Raw genomic sequence first — 14,268 nt, forward strand, 5'->3', positions numbered from 1 at the left:
CTATACAGCAGAAACCTTTAATGAAAGCATACAATTTAAAATGTCATTCTTAATTTTCAGTATGTGTTTTGTATAGGTCTTTTAAAAATAAAATTTCATTTAAGGCCAGGAGTAAAAAAACATAGCCCATTTGGCTTTCTTTTTGTTTTAAAAATTCATGTTTACTTATGTGTGTCTGTGTGTGGGTACATCAGTGTAAGTGCCTGAGGAGGCCAGAAGAGGCCTCCAGATCCCTTGAAGCTGGAGTTACAAGTGGTTGTGAGCCACCAGTTGCAGGTGCTAGGAAGTGAAATTTACCTAGGTTTGAAACCCCTGGGGAAATGGCCTTATCTCAGTTTTCTATATATATATTTTGTCTTTTTGAGACAGGGTCTCCCTATAGCCCAAAGTGGCCTGTAACTTGCTATGTAGACTAGGCTGACTTCGAACTCACAGAGCTGCCTCCCTCTGTCTCCCAAGTGCCGGAATTAAAGGTATGCACAATCATGTTCGGACATTTTCTGTATTCTTGACATTACACCTAAGCACAAAATTCAGATTTCTTTACAGGCCCTGGGCAGAGAATGACTGGTGGGTGAGTGGTCACTACTTAATACTCTGGAGTATGATTACTGGATTCAAGCCCTGGCTCTGTCATTTAGGAGATGTGGTCTTATACAAGTTATCCTCATATGTAGACTGAATAATCAAAGTTCTTAAAGCATGAGATTATAAGGAAGATGAAATGATTCCTGGTAACCAGATAGTGGTCTTGATTCAGTTTTCCAGTATTTCTGGGTAATTACAACTAGTGTATAATTAAATTTTTTTTCCAAAATGATTTTAAGAATTATTGTAAAATTCAGGTAACAGAAACATTTGAAAAATAAAAATGTCTTCCTTTTCAGAGATAACCACTGTTAGTATTTTGGTGTGTATCTTACCAAGCCTTCTAGGCACATACAAGTACATACATATATTGAGAACAGTACGACAATAAACATGGATGTGCAAGGTATCTATGTGACATGTACACACACAAAACACACACACACACACACACACACACACACACACACACACACCCTCCAAACAAAAACACCAAATCTAGTTGGGTTCTGCTATACGCATTGTTCTTGAGCTTTTAAAAATTTCCTCTAAATAATGTAGCATACTTATAGAGAAAGGGGATGTAATCTGATAGAAGACTTTGACACCTATTGAAAATTCCCTCTAGAGACATTGCATCATGTTATATCTCTCACCAGAAGTCTATCAAATACCTATTTCTCCTGGCTGGCCACTTTCAATAGAGACTCAATTATATGTGTAATCTGTCATTTATTTTAGCATTCGACTATTGATGGTTCTTTCATTTTTACATCACACTCCTAACCCTTTCCTTGGGAATTTATACATGGGTTGCAGATGGTAGACATCTGGCCAATGGAAATGCATATTTTAAATGTTAATAGATGAAACAAAATGGTCCTCTACACATGAACTAATTTATATTCCACCATGTGAGTTTCCACATCTCCACAGCATCAACAGCATTGCTTCTTACTCTTACCAACTGAGCAGTGTACAAATGAGTCCATTCTTTTGATAATGAGAAGCTGAGTATTACTTTACTTCATCACCTATTCATGTTTCTGTGAAATACCACTTTAATTTTTTATTGTTGTTTTGAAGATCTATGACATTTTGTGACATGGCTGTTATGCTTATGTCATTACTTGTAGAGTAATAAACAGTACATTATCTCATAAGTTAGCATACAAAGTATATAGGTTTCACTGTACCATTTTCATACATACATATGTACCATTTTCATACACATGTTTTGTTTTAATTCATCCTTCTCCATCTCTGCTCTCTCCTAGGGTCCCTGCTCTCCCCTAGTCCCTTTTATATCCCCAGATAGTCACCCCTCTGTTTTCAGTCACATCTATTCTGTTACGTCCCCACTTTCTTTAAGGTCTCTTTGTCCCATCTCATGATCCCCTTCCTAGTTTTATAAAACACAAACACAAACGTGAATTTAGGTTCTTAATATGAGGGAACACATGCATTATTTGTCTTTCTGACTCTAGCATATTTTGCTTAACATGATGATTTCCAATTCCATCTATTTTCCTACATAAGTCAAAATTTCATTTTTACAGTTGAATACAATTCAGTTGTGCCTATTGTATATACATTTTATTATCCAATCATCAGCTGACGGACATCTAGACTGGTTCCAGTTCCTGGCTACTGAGAACAGTATAGCAATAAACATGGACATGCAAGTATCTCTATGGTATGCTGACTAAATGCCTAGTATATGGCCAGGAGTGGAACTGTTGAATCATATGGTAGTTTTAATTTCAGTCTTTTAAGAAACTTCTATACTGGTCTCCATAGTGGCTGCATAAGTTCACATTCCTATGAACAATACACAAGAATTCCTTTCCCTCACATTCTTACCAGCATTTGCTGTCATTTGCTTTCTTGATGACAGCCATTCTGATTAGAGAAGAAGTTTTACTTTGAATTTTCTGATGGCTAAGGATGTTAAATTCTTCAAGTATTTATGGATCATTTATACTTCTTTTCTTTTTAAAGATTTATTTTTATTTCTCTCTCTCTCTCTCTCTCTCTCTCTCTCTCTCTCTGACATGTGTTGTGCAGGTGCCCTTGGAAACCTGAAGGTGTCAGATCTCCTGGAGCTGGAGTTACAGGGGGTTGTAATCCACCTGTGGATGCTGGGAACTGGATTTGGATCCTCTGGAAGACAGTAAGTGCTCTTAACTGCTGAGCCATCTCTACAGCCTCTGGATTTCTTTTGAGAACTGTCTATTCAGTTCACCAACCTATTTATTGAGCTGATGGTTTTTTTGGAGGAAAGGTTCAGGTTTTTCAGTTATTTATATATTCTACATAGCAATCCCCTACTTGATGCATAGTTGGAAAAGACTCATTCCAAAGCTGTTGGCAGTCTCTTCTCTCTGCTGATTGTTTCCTTTGCTGAAAACAATCTTTTTAATTTCATGTAATCCTATTTCTTAATTCTTGAGACTATTTCCTGTGCTACTGGAGTCCTTTTCTAAATATGTAGCTTTTATTATTACTTTGACAGAGTTGTAAACATTTCTTCCAGTCTTTCAAAAGCTTTGTTTCCAGTTTCTCTCATTAAGATGTTTATAATATGTATGCAGTCATTTGTCAGTATTTTTCTTTATGGAATCTTAATCAATATTAAATGAAGTCTAAGAAATGTTAAAGGAAGTCTATTAGACACATGAAAAAGAACTTCAGATAATCTATATCTATACAAGGGAATGAAGACTATTAAGTTTACATAGTGTCAAGCATGCCGGAAAATATTAAATTAAAATTTTAATTAATTAATTGATTTTGAGACAGGGGTCTCCCTGTGGCCCCAGCTGGCCTGGAAGTCACTATGTAGAACAGTCTGGCCTCAAACTCATAGAGATCCACCTGGCTCTGCCTCCCAAGTGCTGTGATTAAAGGCATGAACAACCACACCTGGCTAAAAAATTTTAAATCTCTGAAAAGAAAATTAATTTTAAACAAAAAACCCTGCAAGCTAGTACACTATCAATAATGTAAAGAGATGCAAAACTTGTGATGAAAATAGTAGTAAGGCCAAAAAAGTTCTAAAACTATCATTTGAAGACAAAATTTAAAGATTTCTATAAAATAATAAAATAGCATTTATGGTAGGCCAACAACAAAAGACAAAATGAAATAATAAAAACCACTATATTTAAATTTGAATTAAAGCAGTAAAAGGAAAATAATACAATAAAGAAGATGTCAGGTGTTAACCAATCAATGCTGGAAACTAAGACTGGCTCTCTTACCCTCATTGAGACCTCCGTTTAGCCTTGGGCCCAGGCTCGCTCCTGCTCTACCACACCAGATCTTTGACTTACCCTCTTAGCTCAGACCCACCCACTGTGTCCTGATCACCTGTACCCAGAGTAGTTCAATTCTCCAGCTTCGTTTGTTAGATCTTTCATGGGCTGTCCCCATTCCCATCCCCATCTTGCCCTTGGGCCCCTCCTGATCTGCCTTCACAGACCTGCCTACTACACAGACCAGCCTACTACTGTGTGAGAACCTGAAGCACATACCAACTAACTTTTCATACCTGAGCATCAAGCAACCAAGCTATTTCAACAATATAAACAGAAACAAACTTCAACTAAACAAAGGTAGAATAGAATTTTTTATCGGATACACAACCAACAAAAGACATTCATATGCCCAAACAGCAATGCAAACACACAAATAATATGAAAAACCAAGAGAATATGTCCCAAACAAAACCCACCAGTCCCACAGAAGTGTACTATGATGATAATCACTCCAAGGAACCCCATGACAGAACATTTAAAAGGACAATCATGAACATGATCAAAGAACTTAAAGAATACACAAACAAGTCAAATAACTCAAAGAAGACAGGCATACACATATGATGGAAGCTCAAGAAAATACAAATATGCGGCTGAATGAAATAATAAAAACAATCAGGATTTGAAAAGTGAATACACAAAGAGATAGAAATATTGAAGAAAATCCAAGCTGAAATGAAGATGGAATTGAAAACCTCAGTAAGTCATTTTGAAATGACAGGAGAAAGCCTCACAAGCAGAATGAATGAAATGGAAAACAGAATATCAAGACTGGATGACAAAGTTGAAGAACTGGCCTTCTCAAGCAAAGACTACAAAAATTAAAAAACCAACCAACCAACCAACCCCAGGAATGGATTATGCAGGAAATATGGGACACCATAAAGAGATCAAATCTACATATTATAGGCATACAGGAAGCAGAATCTCAGGCCAATGGCACTGACCAGATCTTCAACAGGATTATAGAAGAAAACTTCCCTAAATTAAGGAAAGACTTACCCATACAAACACAAGAAGCACACTGAACACCAAATAAATAGGACTAGAACAGAAACTCCCCATGGCATATCATAGTGAAAGCACTAAATGTACAGAATAAAGAGAGGATACTGAAAGCTGCTAGGAAGAAACAAGTTGCATATAGAAGAAATCCCACTGGAATTACAGCCGATTTTTCAATGCAAACTATGAAAGCCAGAAGAGCCTGGACCAAAGTATTCTCAGTTCTAAATAACCATGGATGCCAACGCAGAATACTTTGCCCAGCAAAACTATCTATTTTTTTAGGAGAATGGACCATTTTCCATGACACAAATAGGCTGAAAGAATTCACGTCCACCAAACCAGCCCTACAAAGAATACTCGAAGCTATACAAAGGACTGAAGATAGGACTAGGTATACCCAAGAGATTACAGAAAGAAAACAAAGGAAGGTATAATTATGGAAGCACAAAATAGGACCAAGAACACAAAGAAATTAAAGTGAGAGTAATCAATACACAACTTTCAATAATAACTGTAGATACCAATGACTTCAACTCCAGTCAAAAGACAGAGAGAGGCTAGTTGAATGGATTAAGAAACAAAATTCATCTTTTTGTTGTCTTAAAAAAAAAAACCTCTTCTGGGGCTGGAGAGATGGCTCACTGGTTAAGAACACTGGTTGTTCTTGCAGAAGACCTGGGTTCGAATCCCAGCACCCACATGGCAGCTAACAACTGTTCGTAACTCCAGTCCCAGGGGATCTGACAGCCTCTTCTGACCTCCGCAAGTATTACATGACATGGGTGCACTTACCTACATTCAGGCAATACATGTACACGCATAAAATAAAAATAATAAATTAAAAAAAAACCCTCATCTCATCTTCAAAGATAGGTACTACCTGAGGGTGAAAAGATGGAAAAACTATTCCAAGCAAATGGCACTAAGAAGCAAGCAAGCAGGTGCTGCAATTCTAATATCTGACAAAATAGACTTCAAACTAAAACTAATTAGAAGAGATAAAGAGGGTCATTTCATTCTAATCAAAGGAACAATTAGCCAAGAAGATAATTACCATCATGAATGTATATGCACCAAACTCTGGTGCACCCAATTTTGTAAAAACAGTACTACAAGACACAGATTAACTCCAACTCAGTAACAGTAGGTGACTTCAATATCCCACTATCTCCAATAGACAGGTGAACCGGACAAAGAATATAGAGACATCTCAATTAAATGACATCTTACATCAAGTGGATCTAACAGATATCTACAGAATATTCCACCTCAGTACCAAAGAATACTCTTTCTACTCAGCAGCCCATGCAAATTTCTCTAAAATTGATCACATACTGGGACACAAAACAAACCTCAAAAATACAAAATAATTGAAAGAATTCCATGTATTCTATCAGGCTACAGTGCAATAAAGCTTATAATTAACAGCAAAAGAAGCTCTAGTAACTACACAAACTCATGGAGATTAAATAACACATTCCTGAAAAAATGAGTGGGTCAAAGAAGAAATTAAGAAAGAAATAAAAGTATTCCTGGAACTAAAATAAAATGATAACACAATACAACAAAACCTCTGGAACACTGTAAAAGTAGTCCTAAGAGGGAAGTTTCTATTTCTAATCACCTACATTAAAAACTAAGAGAGAACACGTATAAATGACTCAAAAGCACAACTCAAGACCCTGAAAAGAACAAACCCAAACCTAGTAGATGAGAAGAAATAACAAAAATCAGACCAGAAATTAATGAAATAGAAACAAATCAATACAAGGAATCAATGAAATTAAGAGCTGGTTCTCTGAAAAGCAAAGCAAGATAGACAAACTCCTAGCTCAATTAATCAAAAGAACGAAAGAGGAAATCCAAATTAACAAAATCAGATATGAAAGGGTAAACAGCACAAAAAACACCAAAAAAAAAAAAATCCCAGAACATTATAAAGGGATACTTAAAAAATCTATACTCTATTAATTTTGATAATCTAAAAGAAATGGATGAATTTCTAAATTCACAGAAACCACCAAAGTTAAACAAAGAAGAGCACAACAGCCTAAACAGATCATAACAAATAAGGAACTTGAAACAGCAATATAAAAGTTCCAAACTAAAAGAAAAAAAAAAACACAACCCAGGCCAGATAGATTCACAGCAGAATTCTACCAGACAGTTAAAGATCTATAGTCAATACTTCTTAAAAAGATAAAAACAGAGGGAGAACTCCCAAACTCCATCTTTGAAGCCAGCATCACTCTAATACTAAAACCAGGTAAAGATGTAACAGAAAAACTATAGACCCATATCCTTAATGAACATAGACACAAAGATTCTGAAAAAAGTACTCACAAACCGCATACAGACACATATCAAAATGATCATCCATCATGATCAAGTCAGCTTTATTACAGAGATGCAAGGCTGGTTCAATATAGATAAGTTAATAAATGTAACAAATCATATGAATGGACTTAAATACAAAAATCACATGATCATCTCAATAGATGCAGAAAAGGCCTTTGACAAAATCCAACAGGCATTCATGTTAAAAATCCTAGAGGGAACTGGACTGGAAGAAACATACCTCAACAAAATTAAAGGTATATATTACAAACCCACAGCCAACATCATTCTAACTAGAGAAAAACTGGAAGAATTCCCATTAAAATCAGGAGCCAGACAAGGATGTCCATTATCTCCACTCCTGTTCAATACAGTGTTTGAAACTCTTGCTAAAGCAATAAGACAAGAGACGGAAATTAAAGAACTGGAAAAAAAGAGAGATCAAATTATCACTATTTGTAGTTATTATATATGAGATTCCAAAAATTCCACCAGAAAACTGCTAGATATGATCAATACGTTCAGCAAAGTGGGAGGTTACACAATCAACTTAAAAAAACAAGTAGCCTTTCTGTATACCAATAACAAGCAATCAGAGAAAGAATTCATGGAAACCTCATTTACAATAGTGTCAAAAAATTATCTAGGAATAAACCTAACTAAAGACATTAAAGATCTCTACGATGAAAATTTTAAATCTTTAAAGAAAGATAGAGGAACACACTGGGAAATGGAAGGACCTACCATGCTCATGGATTGGTAAAATTAATATTGTAAAAATGATGATTCTACCAGAAGCAATCTATAGATTCAATGCACTGTCAATCAAAATCCCCATGATATTCTTCACAGAGCTAGAAAAAAAATCCTAAAGTTCATATGGAATCATGAAAGACCTTGAATATCCAAAGCAATATTGGGTAAAAAGAGCAATGCTTGAGGGGATCATCATACTAGCTCTCCAACTATATTACAGAGGTAGAGTCGTAAAAACAGCATGGTACTGGTATAAAAACAGACATACAGCTTAACGGAACAGAAGACCCAAACATGAGTGCATGCAATTTCGGCCACCTGATATTTGACAGAAATGCCAAGAACACACAATGGAGGAAAGACAGCATCTTTAACAAATGGTGCCAGCAAAACTGGATCTCCACCTGTAGAAGAATGAAATCAGACCCTTATCTTTCACCCTGCACAAAAGTCAACTCCAAATAGGTGAAAGACCTCAGTATGAAGTCTAAAACTCTGAATCTGCTAGGAAGAAAACATAGCCAGGAACTTATAAGATATAGGTACAGGAAGCTGGATGTGGTGGTACACACCTTTAGTCCTAGCACTTGGGAGGCAGAGGCAGGCAGATTTCTGAGTTCAAGGCCAGTCTGGTCATAACAAGTTCCAGGCCAGCTGGGGATACAGGGAGACTGTCTCAAAAAGACCAAAAAAAAAAAAAAAAAAAGATACAGGTATAGGAAAAAAACTTTCTTTTTAAAAAATATTCAATTTTATTATTTTTATTTTATGTGTATGAGTGTATTGCCTGCATGTAAGTGAGTGAACCTGTGTTGTGCAATGCCATGGAGGTCAGAAGAGAGCTTCGGATAACCCTGGAACTGGAGTTAAGGACTGTTTGCAGCTGCCATGTAGGTGCTGGGAATCGAACCCGGGTCCTCTGCAAGAGCAGTGAGTACTCTTAACCACTGAGCCATCTCTCCAGTCCCAGGAAAAAAAACTTTCTAAATCAAACATTAGCTGCCCAGGCATTAAGGGTCAACATTCAACAAGTGGGACATCATTAAACTAAGGAACTTCTGTACAGCAAAAGAAACCACCAAAGTGAAGAGAAAACCCACAGAGTAGGAGAAAATCTTCACCTGCCATATATCTGACAGAGGATTAATATTCACAATATAGAAAGAACTCCAAAAACAAAGAAACAAGAAAATAAACTGAATAAAAAGACGGGCTAAGGACCTGAACAGAAGAGTTCTCAAACAAAGAAATAAAATGGCTAAGAAACACCTTAAAAAGTGTTCAACATCCTTAGTAATGAGAGAAAAGAAGATCAAAACCACTTAAGATTTCATCTTATCCCAGTCAGACTGGCTAAGATTAAGAGTACAAAAGGCACCAAATGCTAACAAGGATGTTGAGAAAGAGGAATGCCTGCTCACAGCTGGTGGGAATGCAAACTTCTGCAACCACTATGGAAAGCAGTGTGTAGAACTCTTAAAAAACTAAAAATGATTCCATCATATAATCCTGTTATAACACTCCTTGGCATATACCCAAAGGACTTTCCTACTATATAGATAACTGTACATTCATGTTTGTTGCTGCTCTCTTCACAACAGCTAAGAAATGGAAACAACCTAAATGTCCCTCAACTGACAAATGGATAATGAAAATGTATATTTAGAAAGTGGAGTTCTACTTAGTGTTAAGGAAAGACAAAATTATGAAATTTGCAGGTAAATGGATGGAACTAGAAACTGCTATACTAAGTAACAGACTCAGAAAAGCAACATATGTTCTCCCTCATTTGCAGATCTTAGCACCAATCCCTTATATGTGAGTATATATCCTGATGTAACAGCAGCAGCCAGGAAAATGAAAAGGAAGCATGGAGGTAAAGGGAAAGAAAGAGCTTCAGAGAGGGGAATTGGAGGAAAAGATGTTACCAAGGGGTAAATGGGGAAAAAGGAGGTACTCAACAGGGAAGGGAGGAGGGAAAAACATACAAGGACCCATGGGGGGGAAGGGGAAGAAGGAACTCAAGAAAAGGAGTATACCATGAGACAGGTATTATCAAAGGAGAATGAGGGGAATGGGATTACTTAAAGTGGAGAGGGAGGAGGGAAGTTAGACATAGAGAGAAAGACAAGACAGATAAACAGAACTAAGGTGGCATAAAAAGCCAGAAGGAAATATACAACCCCCTCCCCCTGAAAAATATACATAAACTATCTGAACATGAGTGCATGTGTATACCAGAAGGATATATAACAAGGAACACAGTGCCAGACAGGAGAAACCTCCCTTCAAATTGTTGGTCAGGGTAGTCCAGGAGACTTTCAAAACACAGGCTATTGCCATGGTCCTTGATTACCTCCCAGAACTTGAAGGTAGGACCCTATTGCTGAAGACAGGACATTGAATGGACACAGGACTTGGAGCAATGGAGCTGGGGAAGCCTCCTCCCTGAAGGTTAGCTTTCTTAGTTCTAGGGAATACTATGCAGGTTGCTAAGGAAAAAAAAAATAAATCAATGGTTCAACTAAGCTCCAAAGTCTAATAATCACAACAACTGGGCACAGCAAACTATCTCTAATGGTTCAGCAGTGGCACTTTTATCTAGGGGGTAATCAATAGCTATCTAATTGGAGCTAAAGCCCTCTCAATGGAAGGGAATTCACGGTAAACATTCTACTTAGGTAGTGATTATTATTTTATTTTTTTAATTCAGATTTGACCCATTTTAGTTCTTTTGCCTTTCTAAAGAAATTATGGAGTCAGTTTGTCTTTATCTGAAAAAAAAATCTATAGGGATTTTGCTGGGAGTGTCAGTAAATCTATAAACTGGAAGAAATGGCATCTTTCCTGAGTCTTCTGGTTTTTGAACAGTTGTATGAGGTTTCTTCACTGGGGCTCTCATTTCTTCCACCAGTATTTCAGAGTTATCGATAAACAGATATTTTACATGTTTTATTAATATTTAATTATTGTTTCTTCAAGCTACTTTAAATTGTAATGTGTTATTTTCACTTCCAATTGTTCTTGTTTCTATGAAGAAATGAGAATGACTGCCACTTTATTCTTTCTAGTTCCTTTTAAATTTTCAACATAGATACTGATGTCTCTTGCAACAAGGGAATTTCTTTCCAACTCATGTTTATTCATTTCCTCTTCTTGATCTATGCAGTGGGCAAGACTGAGTACTATTTGCTAGGGGTAGTGAGAAAAAATATGCTTCCTTCAGTCCCAATCTTAATGGGGGAAGCATCAGTTTATTTTTCACAAATAATAATGCTAGATGATGATATGCAAACTGCCAAGAAAGAAAAACAATCAATAGTCCAACCCAGCCCTAAAGCCACAACGACTGGCATGGCAAGCGAACGCTATTGGTGCATTAGTGGCACAGTTATCTGGGGGGCAAGCAACAGATATCTAATTGGACATGAAGCCCTCTCAATGGGAGAGAGCTCATGGGTGGCACTAAACTCAACCAACTACATATAGCAGGAGAGGACATAGATCCTGGAGAAAGCCCTATCTCTTTCATATCTCAAGACAAATGAAACTTTTTACTACATGCAAAATATCGATTCTTATATTTACAGAAAATCATACCACAAAGCACTCATCAAAGAAGCTTCTTTTTGCAACAGATGGAGGCTACTGCAGAACAGCACATCTGGTCAGACACAAAGAACATATGTCTGAGAGATGCTCAGTACTGGGTGACACATATACAGTTGAACCTCTACAACCAAGGCTCATGAACATAGCAGAATAAGTGATGGAGAGAAAACCAGTACATCACTCAACTCTCACCAGTAAAGCTTCCTTATACAACAGAGTGTGATGCACACAGAATGTCACAACTGGCCAAGTTTTAAATAAAAGACTGTAGAGTGTAGGATAGGATTCCTATGTGGAACCTGATCCATGCATGGCTCAGGGACCATTGCGGGAGAGGGGATGGAAAGATTGTAAGAGACAGGGCTCGTGCATAAATACAGGGAAGCAGAGACTTTGAGGCCACTGGAAGCTTGCACATGTGAACTTGGGGCAATAGTGGCATTGAGCACAGGACCTATGTCAACTCAGTTGAGCTCCAGGTAGGGAGGTGGGCCCAGAGGGGAGGAGAGAAATGGGTGGCAGGCCCATTCAAGGCTGATTTTAAAGAACACATGAACAAACAAATCAAAGAACTAAAAGAAGAGTGATAAACTTCTGAATGAATTCACAAAAGAGAAACATTGAAGAAAATTTAGGCAGATATGAAGAAGGAAGAAGGAAGTGCAAAATTCAATAAGCCAACTTGAAACAACAGGGGAAAGCCTCACCACTAGAATGAATGAAATGGAAAACAGAATATCAACACTGGAGGATAAAGGTGAAGAACTGGACCACTCAAGCAAAGATTATGAAAAATTTTAAAAAACACAGGAATGGAATATGCAAGAGACGTGGGACACCATGAAAAGACCAAATCTACAGATCACAGGAATAGAGAAAGGAGAAAAATTTCTGGTTAATGGCATTAACCAGATCTTAAACAGGATTGTAGAAGAGAATTTCCCGAAATTAAGGAAAGACATCCCCATACAAATACAGGAAGTACATAGAACACCAAATAGACAGGATCAGAAAAGAAACTTCCCACAACATACGAGAGTAAAAACACTACATGTAGAGAACAAAGAGAGAATACTGAAAGCAGCAAAAGAAAAACAAGTCACATAAAAGGAAAGCCCATCAGAATTACAGCTGATTTATCAATGCAAACTATGAAACCCAGAAGAGCCTGGACCAAGGTCTTTCCAGTTCTACATGACAATAGATGTCAGCCCAGAATACCATACCCAGCAAAAATGTCTATTATAGTTGAGGGGGAAAGAAAAATCTTCCACGACACAAAAAGTCTGAAAGAACACACATCCAGGAAACCAGCCCTTCAAAGAATACTTGAAGCAATATGAAGAGAGGAGAAAGGAACGATACCCAGAGGCAACAAAAGAAAATAAAGATATAATTGAGGAAACACAAAATTAGACAAAGAACACAAACATCAAACAAAACGATGGGAACGAATACACATCTTTCAATAATAACTTTAGGTATCAATGGACTGAAAGCCCCAGTCAAAAGACACAGTTTAAGTAAATGGATTAAGAAACACGATCCAAACCCCCTCTGCTTCCCTGGGCCTGCACCACCCACCGCAGACCTCACTCTCACCAGCAGGCCTCTCCCCGGGGTAAGTCCACTGTACCCTCTGCGTCTTGAATCCCATAGCCCCATTCACCCTCCCATCTCCCCTGCCGTTCTCTCCTCCGAGTTTGGACCCTGCCCCATTCCTTGTCTTGGGGTCCCAGACACCTGGGGAACCAATAATGCTTCCTGATCCTTTTCATCCAGACCAACGTGGTGCCTTCTCTGGGCCCCAGGAGCACTGCATCTGGACCTGGCCCTGCCCTCACGTCCCTCTGCTTACCTGGGCCTGCACCACCCACCAGCCTCTTTCTGAGGTTCGGAGGCTGACCTTTCCTCTACCTGATCCTTTGCATCCAGACGAACCCAGCTCCTCAGTGCAGTCCCCAGGAGTACCTGGGGCCTCCTCCTGACCCATCTGCCTTTGCATCTCTGGGTGACATGGCCAAGAGCAGCCCTAGACCAGCATATTTTCTGGGTCAGGCTCCCAGGCCAGTCCAACCCCCAAATTCCTGAGGCCAAAAATCATTCCTGGAGGCATCTAGACCTTAGGAGAAAGCCTGAAATCATCTGACCCTCATCTGAATTGGGCCTCTGTGGGAACTCCTGTAGACAAAATCAATCTGGCCACTCTAATATAAAATCAAAAGAGAGAACCGGAAGCTAAACAAGCAGACCTAAACTTGGAGCCTTGAGTCTCACACAAGAATCAGAAACTACAAAAGAAATTCACATGTCAAAATTGCAGAGAATAAATAATAACATGAACAACGAAAATAACATATCCCCACCAAACACCAAAAGTCCTCTAGAGGAGTACCATGAGAACCCCCTAGAGATAATGCAGGACATGGAACTCAAAAGAACAATTATAACATGATAAAAGAATTCAGTGAATTTAAAGAACACACACAAAAAAAGAAATCAAAGAACTGAAGGAAGATAGGGATAAACTTCTGGAAGAATTCAGAAAAGAGTTAGAAATAATGGAGAACACTCAGGCTGAAATGAAGGAGGAAGGGAAACACTCAGAAAGCCAATTAGAAATGACAGGAGAAAGCCTCAACAACAG

General features: G+C 38.0%; 1 protein-coding gene across 1 annotated transcript in view; it reads right to left on the reverse strand.

Annotated features, from left to right (window-relative positions):
- Positions 1–14,268, reverse strand: part of Itfg1 (integrin alpha FG-GAP repeat containing 1) — a 157,564-nt gene that overhangs the window by 35,999 nt on the left and 107,297 nt on the right. The gene's annotated exons all lie outside the window — the stretch shown is intronic.

This window comes from Nannospalax galili, unplaced genomic scaffold (genome assembly GCF_000622305.1).
Source record: "Nannospalax galili isolate Female #2095 unplaced genomic scaffold, S.galili_v1.0 scaffold894, whole genome shotgun sequence".
Taxonomy (NCBI): Eukaryota; Metazoa; Chordata; class Mammalia; order Rodentia; family Spalacidae; genus Nannospalax; species Nannospalax galili.